General features: G+C 43.5%; 1 long non-coding RNA gene across 1 annotated transcript; it reads right to left on the bottom strand.

The window, feature by feature from the left end:
* Nucleotides 1-3,133: 3,133 nt before the first annotated feature.
* On the bottom strand, nucleotides 3,134-12,314 carry LOC144200841 (uncharacterized). The gene is made up of 3 exons (XR_013327210.1): nucleotides 12,299-12,314; nucleotides 4,832-4,878; nucleotides 3,134-4,151 (listed from the first exon to the last, which is right to left on the bottom strand). It is a non-coding gene; the product is annotated as an uncharacterized LOC144200841 (long non-coding RNA).
* Between the last annotated feature and the right edge of the window lie 3,000 nt (nucleotides 12,315-15,314).

Here is a 15,314-nt window from a genome sequence, read left to right as displayed (position 1 = left end):
CTGACGTGTAGAGGGAGAAGAGGAGTGGGGAAAGCACTGTGCCTTGTGGGGCCCCCGTGCTGCAAGTTACCACATCAGACGTACAGTCCTGGAGTCTCACATATTGTGGTCTGTTGGTGAGGAAGTCGATGATCCATGCAGCTAGGTGGTTCCTTACTCCAGCCACCTCCAGTTACCCTCTCAGAAGGACCGGCTGAATGGTGTTGAATGCGCTGGAGAGGTCAAAAAACATCATTCTCACCGTGCTTCCAGAGTTCTCCAGGTGTGAAAGAGACCTGTGCATCAGGTAGGTGGTAGCATCTTCCACACCAATGCCTGGACGATAGGCGAACTGCAGAGGGTCCAGCTCTGCATTCATCAGGGGGCTCAGGTGGTTGAGGATGATCCTCTCCAGTGTCTTGATCAGGTGAGAGGTTAGTGCTACCGGCCTGAAGTGGTTTGGCTCCCTGGGGTTCGCAGTCTTTGGGACTGGGACCACGCAGGAAGTTTTCCACAAGGTTGGGACCTTCTGCAGACTGAGGCTGAGGTTGAAAATATGCAGAATCACTGTGCCAAGCTGATCCGCACACTCTCTCAGTAGTCTGGAGCTGAGGCCGTCCGGACCGGTAGCCTTCCTTGCCTCGATCTTCTTTAGTTGTTTTGTCACCTGATCGACAGTGATGCAGAGACCGGTGGAAGAGGGGGAGGAAGAGGGGGAGGAAGAGGGGGAGGAAGAGGAGAACGAGGGGGTAGAGTTGCTTCTGGTCTGGGGGGTCAGGGGAGCAGGGGCAGGGCTGAATCTGTTAAAGAACTGATTCAGTTCATTGGCCCACTCCCCGTCTCCGGACTCCGGGCCTCTCCTGCTGTTGCCTCCATGGCCCGAGATCGTCCTCAAGCTCCTCCAGACCTCTTTGGTGTTGCCTCTTTGGAGTTGCTTCTCTAGCCTCTTCCTGTAGCTGGTCTTTCCCCTCCTTATCTCTCTCTTCAGCTCCTTCTGGACCGTTTTGAGACTCTCCTTCTCCCCAGACCTAAAAGCCCTCTTCTTCTTGTTCAGGAGGGCCCTTAGATCCCTGGTGACCCACAGCTTATTGTTGGAGTAACAACGGACCTTCTTGGAGGGTACGATGTTCTCCACACAGAAGTTAATGTAATCTGTGATGCAGTGGGTCAAGCTGTCGATGTCTTCCCCATGTGGTTTGCACAGCACCTCCCAGTCGGTTGTCTCAAAACAGTCCCTCAGTACCATGCTGGTCTCCTCGGTCCATCTTTGTATGATCCTCGTGGTAGGTTTTATTTTCCTCACCATAGGGATGTAGGTGGGGATCAGATGGACCAGGTTGTGGTCTGAGCGGCCCAGTGGGGGAAGGGGGACTGAGCTGTATGCCTCCTTTGTGTTGGCATACAGCAGGTCCAGAGTTTTTTGTTCCCTGGTGCAGCACTTCACATACTGAGTGAAGGTGGGGAGAGTCGAAGTCAAGGGAGCATGGTTAAAATCACCGGAGATAAGAAGGAGAGACTGGGGGTGTGACGTCTGTAGCCGGGACAGAGTAGTGTGGAGCAGCTCACGAGCCACTGCCGCATCGGCCGAAGGAGGTATATACACAGTTATTATGATGACGTGCGAGAACTCCCGGGGGATGTAAAACGGCCTGATGCTAACAGCTACTAGCTCGATATCTCGAGTGCAAAATTGCTCCTTCACAGTAATATGCCCAGGACTGCACCATCTACTGTTAATAAAGACAGCTAGTCCCCCACCTTTCTTCCTACCGCTCTCCTCAGCGTCCCTGTCCGCCCTCACCAGCTGAAAGCCATCCAAGAAGATGAGAGAGTCTGGTATTCGCTCATCCAGCCAGGTCTCCGTGAAGCAGATAATGCAGGCGCTCCGATATTGTCCTTGTTGTTTGGTCAGCGCCGTTAGCTCTTCCATCTTGTTGGGGAGAGATCTTACGTTCCCCATAATAACAGATGGAATGCTGGGTCTGAAGCGTCGCTTTTTCTCCTGACATTTTCGTCTGGCTCTACATCCTCTTCTCTTCCTCTTTAACTCAGCGGGGAGGTCCAAGTCCAGGGGAATCCCGGTGTTGCGTAGCGCTAACAGTTGATCATTCGTGTAAAGCAGCATAGGCATGGCTGGGTGGGTCAAAATAGTCTCCAAAATTTTGAAATTTGAATTTGAAAAGATGGACTAAACTAGTAGATCAAAGACTGCCTCTCGCACAGCTTGAGTTTTGGAGTAGAGTCTTGAAAGTAAAGTCCCAAAACATTAAAGTATCGAATATAATATATAAAGTGAAGTAACAACTAAAGTCTTAATAGACAATAAGAACATAAAATAAAGGATAAAAATCCATAAAAAAGCTGTACAAACACAGAATTCGAGTGAGGGTTTAGGGAGCTATTGCAACAAGCAGCCGCTTTGAACGGCGCCCTATGATGTATGTATAATGAAAATTATTTCAAAGTCACTTCAGGGGGGAAGTGTGAAATATGAATTGCATTCTTTTATTTAATCTTGCAACCTTTTGCACTCTGATGTATTAAAAGACACTGAGCAGACACTGAGGCATTCTATCTGCCTCAGTGTCTGCTCCTGTGTTCAAGTTTATTGAAGTGTTGGCCAGTGGCCTCAACAGTACCCTCCAAGAAGGTCCGTTGTTTTTCCAACAATAAGCCGTGGATCACCAGGGATGTAAGGGCACTCCTGAACAAGAATATGTCTATTAAGTATGGGGCGAAAGAGTCTGAAAATGGTCCAGAAGGAGCTGAAGAGAGAGATAAGGAATGGAATGACCATCTACAGGAGGAAGCTAGAGAAACAACTCCAGAGAGGAAACACGAAAGAGGTCCATTAACCGCGATAAGCGAGGGATCACTGTATAGCAATTCACATTTTACATTTAATTGTAGTAGTGTTGCCCACGTGTATGTTGTGAAGGATAAGAAAATGGGAGTCTCAAAACAATGGAATTATTGAATAAATGATTCTAAACATTTTTTATTTAAACTTTAAAAAAATAATTAAAACAATGTGTAATTGGGGTAAATTAAATAGCAGATAGAATTGAAAAACGAAAACAAAAGACATCCAATTAATTCATTCAATCATTTCTAGCACCTCTCAAATACTTTTAATATCCTTGAAATTATTCATTCATTCTTCTTTACATCAGCATGTATTTGATATTCTAATGTTTATGTCCCATATCCCTTTTTCTCCTTAACGCCAAGGTTTGAACATGCTTGCATTTTGCCGTTAAGTAGTAACTCAACCTTGCCAAAAATGCATGTGGTAATTACCAATATTACAGATGTAGAACGAACTAACAGTCAGTTCAATCCTTGGCTATGGATGGAAATTTTCAAAATTTGCACAAATTAGATTATAATTGGATTAAAAATGGAATGTTTTGTCACGTAGAACATGAGATGAGGTCATAGATTGCATCATTTCCATATGAAAGCTCAAATGGATATTAATTTCTATGAACGCATAGACAAAACCAAATTAAAAAGCTCAAGAGGTAGTACCCAACACAGTGAATCCTTTCCTTTCTGTGACAGTGTTACTGAAGTGAGAATGAACATCGATAACAAAGCGAGGCTTCTCATAATCATCTACAAATCTGCCGTACACACAACATACAGTTGACACTAATCAGTATTCCATTGTTTGTCATCCAGATAATCTAGTTGCAGGGTAAAAAGAAAGAAAATATATACATTAGTATGCAAATTTAAAAAAAAAAATTAACCTGACAGCCTTAAAATTGTGCAGGCTAATACAATTTCTATACAGTGGTACGTTTTAGGTTGGGGTGGTTAGCTTCTCTATTTTACATATATACATAACCATCATTTTATGGTGTGACGAGAATGCATGCGTTAGGACAAGAACAGTACAGAAAATAATTCAAAAATATATTAAATAATTTACAAAAAAAGCTATTTTTCTGGATACAGTGTACAAGAATGAAAAGGATCTGTGCAGATGTCAGAATTGTATTACCATTATAACATTATAACAATATACATTGGAGTTCAAAATGGCGGCGCGCACGGGTGCAGCGGCTCATTGCTCTCCAGTTCGTTCGTTGAAAGGCAAGATACCCAATTTCACGACTTACTCCAAACTGACCTTCGAGCTTGATGACATGTCTCCCTTTATGTATCTTAAGAACAAGAATATAAGACATGTTTCAAAATAGGCAATTTATAAGGGAAGACAGAATCTCTCCTGCCTCACTTGGCCAGTTCTTCAGCAAGAATGTCTCAGCAAAAATGATAACTTCATTGAAGATTATTGGCCTTTGAGAATAGTGAAGTTGAAAATTGGGAATTCAAATTAAGAAAGGTCTCCAACCCTGTTGTCTTGTTATCCAGGAATGATAAACATACAAAACCACTTCCGCACCTGGAAGCAAGTTCTAGGTGACTGATTTTTCTTAATAAGGGGACTTAATGAATTTATTCAAAAGAAAACCTGCTACATCGCTTTTTGTCATTGACTACAAGGGAAGGAGATTTTGTAAGCATTTCAGTTCTTTCCCACTGGCCTTCGCTTGTGTTGGTTACAAATCAACAACTTTTCATTATTTTGTCATATTTACAAAAGGACTGGTTGCAATGAGACGAAAGCAGTGAATGTTGGAATGGTGATTAAAAACCACCCAAAACATTGAGGACATTTTGAAAAACTTAAGAGAAATTCTCAATACCTCGCGAGAATTATGTTATTTTAGAATTCAAACTGACTATATTTTTCCTATCCGTTAATTTAAAAACCCACAAAGTAAAGAAATAATAGAATTTTAGGAATGAAAATGTCACATTAAACCAGGGGTGTCCAAACCTTTTATCCAAAGGAAAGATTCTGAAGAAAAATACTTCCATTTTCATCTGTTGAACAGAGGATTGGAAAATAAAAAAAGAGCAGGTTTTAATATGTATATACATTTTTATTTTAAAGACTTAAGGCATTGGCTGCCATTGTCCGATTCATATTGACTGGGAGGCAAAGCAGCAATTGTTCAATCGCTGCCAGGCCCCGGATAAAACTGGACTGGATGTCTATCACCGTCAATGGCATTAAAAATTATTACTCAATGCCAGCTCGCCCAGTCGAAATCGATGTGATATTTATAACGAAAAATGTCAGTGAATGAAATAAGGGATGCAAGAAAAAAATATTCAAGAGGTTTGAGAATATTGAAAAAAACCACGAAACATACATAACATAAATAATATATTTACATGACTGAAACAAACTGTGCATAACACAGACAGGCATGATAACTCAGTTTATAACAATACATTTTATGAAGTGCCTTGTGAAAATATCTGTCCACAGATTCTCAGTTGGATTCAGCTCTGGGCTTTGACTTGGCCATTTTAACATCTGGAAACGTTTTTGTGTGAGGCATTCCATTGTAGATTTGGCTTTGTTTTGGATCATTGTCCTGTTTTTTTATTTGTTAATAAAAGTATTAACTATCTAATTAATTTTGTTCCAGTTTACTGGTATCCCCCTTGTTGATTCTTGGCAAAAAGTTTAAATTTAATGTATTTTTGTTTGAACCCTGAAATGTGGGAAAGGTTGAAAAGTTTTAGGGGTGGCGAATACTTTCACAAGCCACTGCTTGTATCAAAGTTTATTTCTGTCAAACTAAATAATTACATCCTACACACTTTGAAAAAAATAATTAGCTCTGGGCCAATAAAAACTGGGCATCAGTTGGCCCATGGAGGTTGAACACCCCTGCTTTAAATAATAAATACAATAATTAGCATGTACTGGCTTTTTTTTGTAAATGCCAAATGTTCTGCCAGCTGGGCTCTTTAATTTGACAGGTTACTAAGTAAAATTAATTACGTATATCAGCATGCTGGTATCTTGAGCAATTTAAAAATATATATATATTTGTATGTGGCTTCCAAATATTTTTTTGCATACATCCTTTCAATTGCATGTGAAACAGCATATATACTGTGTATTTTAAGTGTAAAGTGTTACGACTCCCCCTGGGGTATGATATATCAGGGAGTCGCAACTATCACAGCAGACAGGTTCGGTCAAAGATGAGTTCGGACAAACACTGCAAGTAGCCTTAGTTATATTTTATTTACAATAAAGTCATTAAAACAGACTACGGGATAACATAGGGGAAGCACGAGATATTAAAGTGGCACCCTCAAATAAACACGGTAAAACCCCCTCCCAGACAGGTCTCCAAATGAACACCCACAAAAATACAGGAAATAAGACCGAAGGATGCCACTGTTAAAATGATGTAATATAATCTAGACAGGGGAATAACTGTGTCTAAATGCACAAACTATATGTATACCCAAAGGTGTCTAAACTTATCTCAATTCCCCCTATGCAACCCAAAATCATTAACAACACATACAAATTATAACAGGGAGTAACATACTCACAATCCTACAAGTCAGCAGTCCCGACTCGACGACCTTGGTCGCGCCCAGAACAGTGCCCTGCGCATCGTGACGGGCCAACTGAGGACTACACCAGTCGAGGCGCTGCAGCTAGAAGCGGGCGTGTGCTCCTACTCCTCGCGAGTAAACCAACTAGCAGCCATCTCCTTCGAAAAAGCCCTCTGCCTTCCTCCTGATCACCCTCGGCATGAACTTGCTACTAAGACAGTTGTGCACCGTCTCCAGCGTTCCAGCTGGCGCAAGACCGCGTCGGGAATCATGTCCACCCTCCCCCCCGCCCTGTCCAACCAACGAGAAGTCCTCCCGCCCCCCATCGAGTGCCAATGGGTGAACGACACCGACCTCTGGACGGGTCTCTGCAACCCTTGGGAGTGCCACAAAACTCGATCCCCCGCCAGTCCTTCGGGAACGTGCCATCTCCGCCATCCGTGCAGTCGCACCAGAGGGAACCATCTACACCGTCGGCTCTGCTACCGATGGAACAAGGGCCGGCGGGGCGGCGATGACCAACACCACTGGAGATCCGGCAGACCCAATCACCACGCACTCAAAGCCGATGCGTGGGGCCCCTTTCAGCGTTTTTGTGATGAATACTCAAATTATAATTTTGAAGGACAAGTGCCCATCGCCTCAACCGCTGATTGTGGTTAAACATTTTATCCAGAAAGACTAACGGATTTTGGTCGGTGTACACCACGACTGGGTTTGAAGTAGATCCTACATAAACATCAAAGAATTGGAGCGCTAATAGCAGTGCAAGCGTCTCCTGTTCAATTGTAGAATACCGCTTTTGACTATCATTAAACTTCTTAGAGAAGTACGTAACAGGGTGGACTAAACCATCTGGGTCCTGCTGGGTCAATACCGCGCCCGCACCTAGACCGCTCGCATCGACTTCAACAGAGAACGGTGAAGAAAAATCAGGAGCCCGGAGGACTGGGGCACTGCAAAGGAGAGCCTTACAGTTCTCGAATGCAGACTGGCACACAGTCTACCATACAAATGGCACAGAGGGACTTATCAGGTCAGTCAGGGAAGGGGCAACGGACGAGAAATTTCGGCAGAAACCCTGGTAGTAACCAGTCATGCTTAAAAATCTTCATATATCTCGCCTGTTGGTAGGAGGTGGAAAAGCCTGGATAGCAGCCACTTTTCCCTCTAAGGGGCGGACCTCGCCACCACCCACCACCTTACCCAAATATGTAACCTTGGCTTTTCCAAATTCACATTTTGCCAAGTTCAGAGTGAGAGAGGCATCAGCCAATCGTTGGAAGACAGTTTGCAGCGAAGCCATATGTTCAGGCCAGGTGGATGAGTAAACCACCACATCGTCTAAATAAGCTAGACAGTTTTGAACACCTGCAAATACCAGACTGACCAACCTCTGGAAAGTAGCTGGAGCATTACGCATGCCGAAAGCCATTACCGAATATTGCATGAATGCATCTGGGGTCACAAAAGCACTGATTTCGGATGCTCTAGGCGTAAGACCAACTTGCCAATACCCTTTTAACATGTCAATTTTTGATACATATTTGGCAGATCCTATGGTATCAATACAGTCGTCTATTCTTGGCATAGGAAATGATTCTGGAACAGTTACTTTGTTCACTCGTCTATAGTCGGTACAAAATCGAACAGTAGAATCTGGCTTTGTTACTAGTAAACATGGAGAGCTCCACGCACTGGAACTAGGGTGAGCTAGACCATTATCTGCCAGATAGGCAACCTCTCCCTCCATTAGTTTCCTCTTTTTAATATTAACTCTGTACGGATGCTGTTTAATGGGACGTGCTCCGCCTACATCAATATCATGTTCCAACACAGTAGTACGGGTGAGAACGTCGCCAAATAAAGTTGGGAAGTCTGAAATTAACTGAACCACGTCAGACTCCTGCCGTTTGTTTAAATGCTGCATTAACGTGGACAGGTTTTGTAACATGTCAGAGTTGCATAGCCGGGGAGATTGTGTTTGAGTCTCACACACCGACAAACCATCCTCGTCTCCCTGCAACTCTGTGCCACATGTGCGTACTGGCGCTGTAATAGCGACAGAAACGGGTGGTAGCGTACTGCGCACCACCGGTAATTCTTTATCACTTTCGTCTCGTGGATGATATTCCTTAATCATGTTCACGTGACACACTCTCACCTGTCTTCTGCGGTCGGGAGTGTATACCAGGTAGTCTGTCTCACTCAACTTTTTACTTATTGATTAGGGACCAGAGAATCGAGCCTGTAGCGAGGCTCCTTGTACAGGCAACAAAACAAGCACTTTATCGCCTGCCTGGAAAGGCCGCCTGACTGCCTTTTTGTCATATCGAAGTTTCATTCCTTCCTGTGCACAAGAGAGATTTTCTGTAGCCATCTCCCACACTCTGTGCAGTCGCTCGCGAAAACGACTGACATATTGCAGTACATTAGTTTTGGCGGGCTTTTCACCAACAGTCTGCTCTTTTAGTGCGTCTAATGGCCCTCTAACCGAGTGACCAAAAACGAGCTCTGCGGGACTAAAACACGTAGACTCTTGCACTGTCCCGCGCACTGCGAACATTACCAGGGGCACTCCTTCATCCCAATCTTTTCCGGTATACAAACAATACTTTCGCAACACCGATTTTACCGTCTGATGCCATCTTTCTAACGCGCCCTGTGATTCCGGATGGTATGCACTAGAAACGCGGTGGCTGATGGATAGCGACTGCAACACTTGTTCAAATATCCCCGACAAGAAATTTGTCCATTGATCTGTCTGCACACTCCGTGGAAGACCAAACGTAGAGAAAAACTTGATCAGGGCCTTCACTACAGATGGAGATGTAATCTTTCGCAACGGAATGGCTTCGGGATAGCGCATGGCCATACACATGACAGTCAGCAAATATTGGTTGCCAGATTTGGTTCGTGGAAGGGGACCAACACAATCTACTAGAATGTTTTCAAAGGGCTCCCCCATTATGGGTATTGGACGTAAAGGAGCAGGGGAGATTGTTTGATTCGGCTTGCCAGTCATTTGACACACGTGGCAAGTGCGGCAAAACGTGGACACATCTTTCTTAAGGCCTGGCCAAAAGAAATGCTTGGATAGGCGCGAATAGGTTTTGGTAACTCCTAAATGACCAGCCCAGAAATTGTCATGGGCAAAAGACAGTACTGACTGGCAAAATGGGGTGGGCACTACTATTTGACAGGCCTCGTCCCTTCCATCGTCACCCTCCTTCTGCGGAGACCACCTACGCATGAGCAGTCCATCATTAACATAATAAGCTGTTGGCATGGACTTCGCAACCTCGGGGGGTACAGTATTTTCAAAACACTTGTTTAGGGTACTATCCTCAATCTGAGCAGCCATTAGGGCGTCACGAGTCATATGAACTCCCTTCTCAGAGGCTAGAGCCGCAGCAGACTCTGTGGTGAAGTTACCAGCCCTATCAAACAACTCCGGTGGAAAGACGGTCTCTGATAAATCTACTTCTTGTTTTTTTCGAGCCTGCGCTCGAGTGACGGCACATACGGGGAATACATCCGGAAAACTATTTGAAAGCGCATCGGGATATGTCATGACAGGCTGCTTTAGCACCTCCACCACAGGCACTACTCTGTCTCTCCCCCTGATAATGTCGTTCCCCAAAAGAATATCCACCCCTGCCACTGGCAAACTTGAGGTTACTCCTACTTTGTATGTACCTGTGATTAACGCACACTTTAAGTGGACCTGATGTAACGGGGCGGATATATAACCACAACCTACTCCCGTTACCAACACATTGGTTTCAGACTCACTAGAAAAGGGCAGGATACCAGACAACATCAGAGACTGGTTTGCGCCGGTGTCCCGTAGTATACGGACCGAGCGAACTTGTTGTAAATCCGAAGGGAGAGAGACACACCCACTATACAAATAGGGAGTGTACCCCTTTTCGACTGCGTCCTTCGAGTCACATGACGATTTAACATTAGAGACTGTAGACGGCCAATTCAGTGTCTGAACAATTCCGGCCTCTTTCACGTTCACATCTTTCACCTGGTCCCTTATCTGTTGGTTTTTCCAAGAAAAACAATTCATTCTAAGATGCCCAATTCAATGGCAAAAACTACATCTACGTGTCTCGCGCTCCGTGACAGAGTTTTGACGCCACAAGGGCGTTACTGACCCACCCGGAACTTCAGCCCTATTACTCGGATTTGAGCTAGGGGAACCCCGGTTATCAGATCGAGTAGACCCAAACGAGCTTTTGTGGGTCAGGAGGTAGTTATCTGCCAGAACTGCGGCTTGGGACATCGTTTCAAACTCTCGCTCGTTTAAGTGGGTCACTATTTGTTCAGGCAAACAACTTTTCAATTCCTCAACTAGTAGTAACTCAGTAAGTGTTTCAAAAGTGGAAGCTTTGCTTACTTCACACCAACGTTTAAAGAATACTTCTTTTTCACGGCCAAACTCAGCCACGGCCTGTCCAGGCTTTAATTTGTGATTTCTGAACTTTTGGCGGTACGCCTCAGGCACCAGTTCATAAACGCGCAACACTGCTGCTTTTACCTTATCATATACCAGCCCGTCTTCTATCGACAGCGTACTCAAAGCTTCGAGGCCTTTCCCTGACAGTTTACTTTGTAAGACTAGAGCCCAGCCTTCTTCTGACCATTCATGGGACAGTGCTACCCGTTCAAACGCACTAAACCACGCCTCAACGTCCGTCTCACGGAACGGCGGTACAAGCGGAAGGCTTTCACTAACATTAAACCCCCTACTTCCTACCCTATTGGAACTCTTTGAGAGTTCAATGTCCAGCCTTTTTAGTTCAATCTCCTTTTCCTTGAGGGCTAGCTGATGAGTATACTCCCTATCCCTAGCCTCATATTGCATGCGTAACATCTCTAGAGTAACATGGGGATCTTCCCCAACAGGTACAGTACCATCTCCATCTAGTTTTCCTTTTAAACCAGCCCTGGGATTTTTAACTCGAGCCTCTACATTCAAGGTGACACCATCCCTGCCTACCTCATCTTTCTCCCTCCTGCCTGATTCCTCAGAATCGACCAGAGACTGAGAGGAAACACCCGCAGATGCTCCTCCTGTGCCTTCTAAGTACTGCGCTGCGATTAATATCTGGATAACCTCCTGCTTCAAATCAGCTAGCCTGGTAGTCATGGACAGAGAGAACCCTAGATGAGCGGCAAGATCTACTAGATCTTGCTTCTTACACTGGTCAAGCTGATCTACAGTGTTAAATTGAAAAAGGAACTGCTCTGCATCAAAGTCCATCCTGCTAGTTACAGCACTACACTAGACTGAATGATAGCTATTAAATGTGCCTACCTCAACACTGCTTGCCTAGCCTTCACCGGCCTACTGCACATGCAGTCCGCACCACCAATGACCAAACTGCTGCTGTGATAACAGATCTTAATGATCTCCCGGACGAGCCCCCACTTGTTACAACTCCCCCTGGAATATGATATACCAGGGAGTCGCAACTATCACAGCAGACAGGTTCGGTCAAAGATGAGTTCGGACAAACACTGCAAGTAGCCTTAGTTATATTTTATTTACAATAAAGTCATTAAAACAGACTATGGGATAACATAGGGGAAGCACGAGATATTAAAGTGGCACCCTCAAATAAACATGGTAAAACCCCCTCCCAGACAGGTGTCCAAATGAACACCCACAAAAATACAGGAAATAAGACCGAAGGATGCCACTGTTAAACTGATGTAATATAATCTAGACAGGGGAATAACTGTGTCTAAATGCACAAACTATATGTATACCCAAAGGTGTCTAAACTTATCTCAATTACCCATATGCAACCCAAAATCATTAACAACACATACAAAATATAACAGGGAGTAACATACTCACAAGCCTACAAGTCAGCAGTTCAGCAACAAGGGGGGAACTGACATTTAAAAAGGGTTTAAATAAGGGCAGGAGTGGATCTTGATTGGAGGAGGGATGATTGGGGAATTAGACCCAGCTGTGTTGGCCTGGGCAGGGCTCTGTCACAGGGGTTGAGCCACAGCTGCAGATACCTGTAAAGAAAAGAAAGCACACACCTCCCACATAGCGTGTCCAGGCTTCCAGCCGTAACAAAAGGGTCAAACATTTTAAAATGAATAACATTTCTACAATCTACTTCACATTTGAAATGTGATAATTCAGAATATTTTCTTTGAAAACAGATACAAATACTGTGTTTGATGGGCAGAGTGGAAGACTTAAACCCCCCAAAACATTCACATTTGTCAAAACAATTTGTTCATTTCAAAAATGCTTCTTTTAAAATTGGCCTAAAATTCAACAACACACCCATTTTGCACATTTTAGCGAAAGGTGTGTCTTAAGTTCTTTGGTAAATAATAGTGACTACCTAAGAAAATGTATATGGGAATAACAGGATGTAAGAAACCCTTATTCCAACACTAGATGCACTAGATGCATCTTTGCATCTAAATCATTGTCCTATAAAAATGAAGAACAAATAAATTCCTTTAAATCTTATGATGCAGCTATAATCGATTGTCTTAAATAAGTTGCATTTCATGCCCATTTGTTAAATCAACAGAGTCGAAGGAAAGACAGCTATACTTTAAAACACTTGTCATGGGGGAAAAGCCATACTCACAGCTAATGAAAAGCACATTTTTGAAATACAATTCATTTTTGAAATATTTGCAGTACATAGAAACACATGTACTTCACTATGGACCGTGCTGTTAAATGTTATCCTTGAGGATGATACATTGAGCCTAAACAGCTTTTGCAACCTTCTAATTCACCCGCATAAAGTTAGTGGATTTTTTCCCCTTCTACTTGCTTTTAATATTTGACCTGTAGAATTTTGGGTTTAAATGATCTATCCAGTGAAAAGCCACCCAGATTAAAATAGACATTGCGATTCTTTTACGATTCCATTTGAGCATCTTCACAATTGGCAAAGATGACCACACTCACTGCAGCAGCTATTCCCAGACAAGTGGAGAAGGAGGCATTTCAGATGGCTGAGCCACTGTGGAACTGAGAGAGCAGGAAAGACGTGGGTGAAGTTAATATTAGAAAGGTGGATAAGACATATTGCATATTTGCTATTGTTACGGCTGGCAGCCTGGACACACACTATGTAGGAGGTGTGTGCTTTCTTTTCTTTACAGGTATCTGCAACTGTGGCTCCACCCCTGTGACAGAGCCCTGCCCAGGCCAACACAGCTGTAATTAATTCCCCAATCACCCCTCCTGCCCTTATTTAAAGCCTTTTCAGTTGTCAGTTCACCCCTTGCCCTTGCCTTTGCCCTTGCCATTGATGCCTTGATGCCTTGCTGAGTTGCAGGCTTGTGAGTATGTTACTCCCTGTTATATTTTGTATGTGATGTTAATGATTTTGGGTTGCATAGGGGGACTTGAGATAAGTTTAGACACCTTTGGGTATACATATAGTTTGTGCATTTAGACACAGTTATTCCCCTTTCTAGATTATATTACATCAGTTTAACAGTGGCATCCTTCGGTCTTATTTCCTGTATTTTTGTGGGTGTTCATTTGAACACCTGTCTGGGAGGGGGTTTTACCGTGTTTATTTGAGGGTGCCACTTTAATATCTCGTGCTTCCCCTATGTTATCCCGTAGTCTGTTTTATTGACTTTATTGTAAATAAAAATAACTGAAGGCTACTTGCAATGTGTGTCCGAATTCATCTTTGACCGAACCTGTCTGCTGTGATAGTTGCGACTCCCTGGTATATCATACCCCAGGGGGAGTCGTAACAGCTATGGTCACAGGCCAGGGAGGTTACTTGGATTCCACAAATATCACAAGAAACAGTTTGGACAGACTTAACCAATGGCCAAGATTTTTACTTGATATCAGCAAACACTCAAATAAAAAGTTTGTATAGATTAAATTTGAAATTATAACAATTCTAGAAGCAAATGTTGTTGGAAGCAAATATTCTAGTGTAGCCCACCTGATAAAGCTCTTGAATGCAGCTGACAGAGGGTTAATGTAGAGTGGTAACCGACTCCCTTTTTGCTGCTCCAAAATGAACTGATGGATGATCTGTGTGGAGAAAAGAAATAGAAAGTCATTAAGAAACTGTACCGTACCCTTTTTCAAAGTTGGTGAAACCACTAGTAAAGTTACGAAAATACAAGCACACATGTTCAATTATCAAGAAGTGTATTAATTAATTATCACAGCTACAGGCAGTGAAAAAAGGCATATGCGAGCAGGTGGCTTTGCGAAAGCGGGCGTGCTTATGGATAAAACGGGCGTTGCTACGTATAGCACGGCAACCCGTGACCAGACATTTGGTTGGCGGTCTTATGGTCGCCGTTAGGGTTTAATATCTAAGTACATTTGACAACCCTAACCCTAATGGCGACCAAAAGACCAGCCACTATATCTCAGACCTCGTCACCTCACGAGAATTTTTATTCTCAGCATACAAATCGCCACAACGCGCACATCTGTAGAGGGGAAATGCATTCACTTCCCATGCCTCACTTTTAACCGCACGCCGGACCCCATTAACAAGACTCCTCCCACCTGAATTATTTACAAGAGAACACAATTTATACCGCAATGGCATGCTACGCCTTTACCATATATCAAGGAACGTCAATATTTAGGAGGCATTTTAACTGTGATATTTTGGCGCACCCTCTATTGTATGTTCTTTCTTCAGCTGAGATATGAAGGAGTGCCTTGACTTCCCCCATTTTTCTGTCTTCCGGTTGCAAGTTTCCGCGTAGATTTAGACATTTATATGAACTTTTATAAACCTCAAAAAAAAATCAGCGAAAGCTGAACGCGTGAAGTGAAAAATAATCACGGTACTGTCATCCTCAAACACTTCACGGCTTCAGTCTATCACAGTATTTTA

This window comes from Stigmatopora nigra, chromosome 8 (genome assembly GCF_051989575.1).
Source record: "Stigmatopora nigra isolate UIUO_SnigA chromosome 8, RoL_Snig_1.1, whole genome shotgun sequence".
Taxonomy (NCBI): Eukaryota; Metazoa; Chordata; class Actinopteri; order Syngnathiformes; family Syngnathidae; genus Stigmatopora; species Stigmatopora nigra.
Note: the sequence above shows the minus strand (reverse complement) of the source record. Positions and strands in the feature narration are given on the sequence as shown.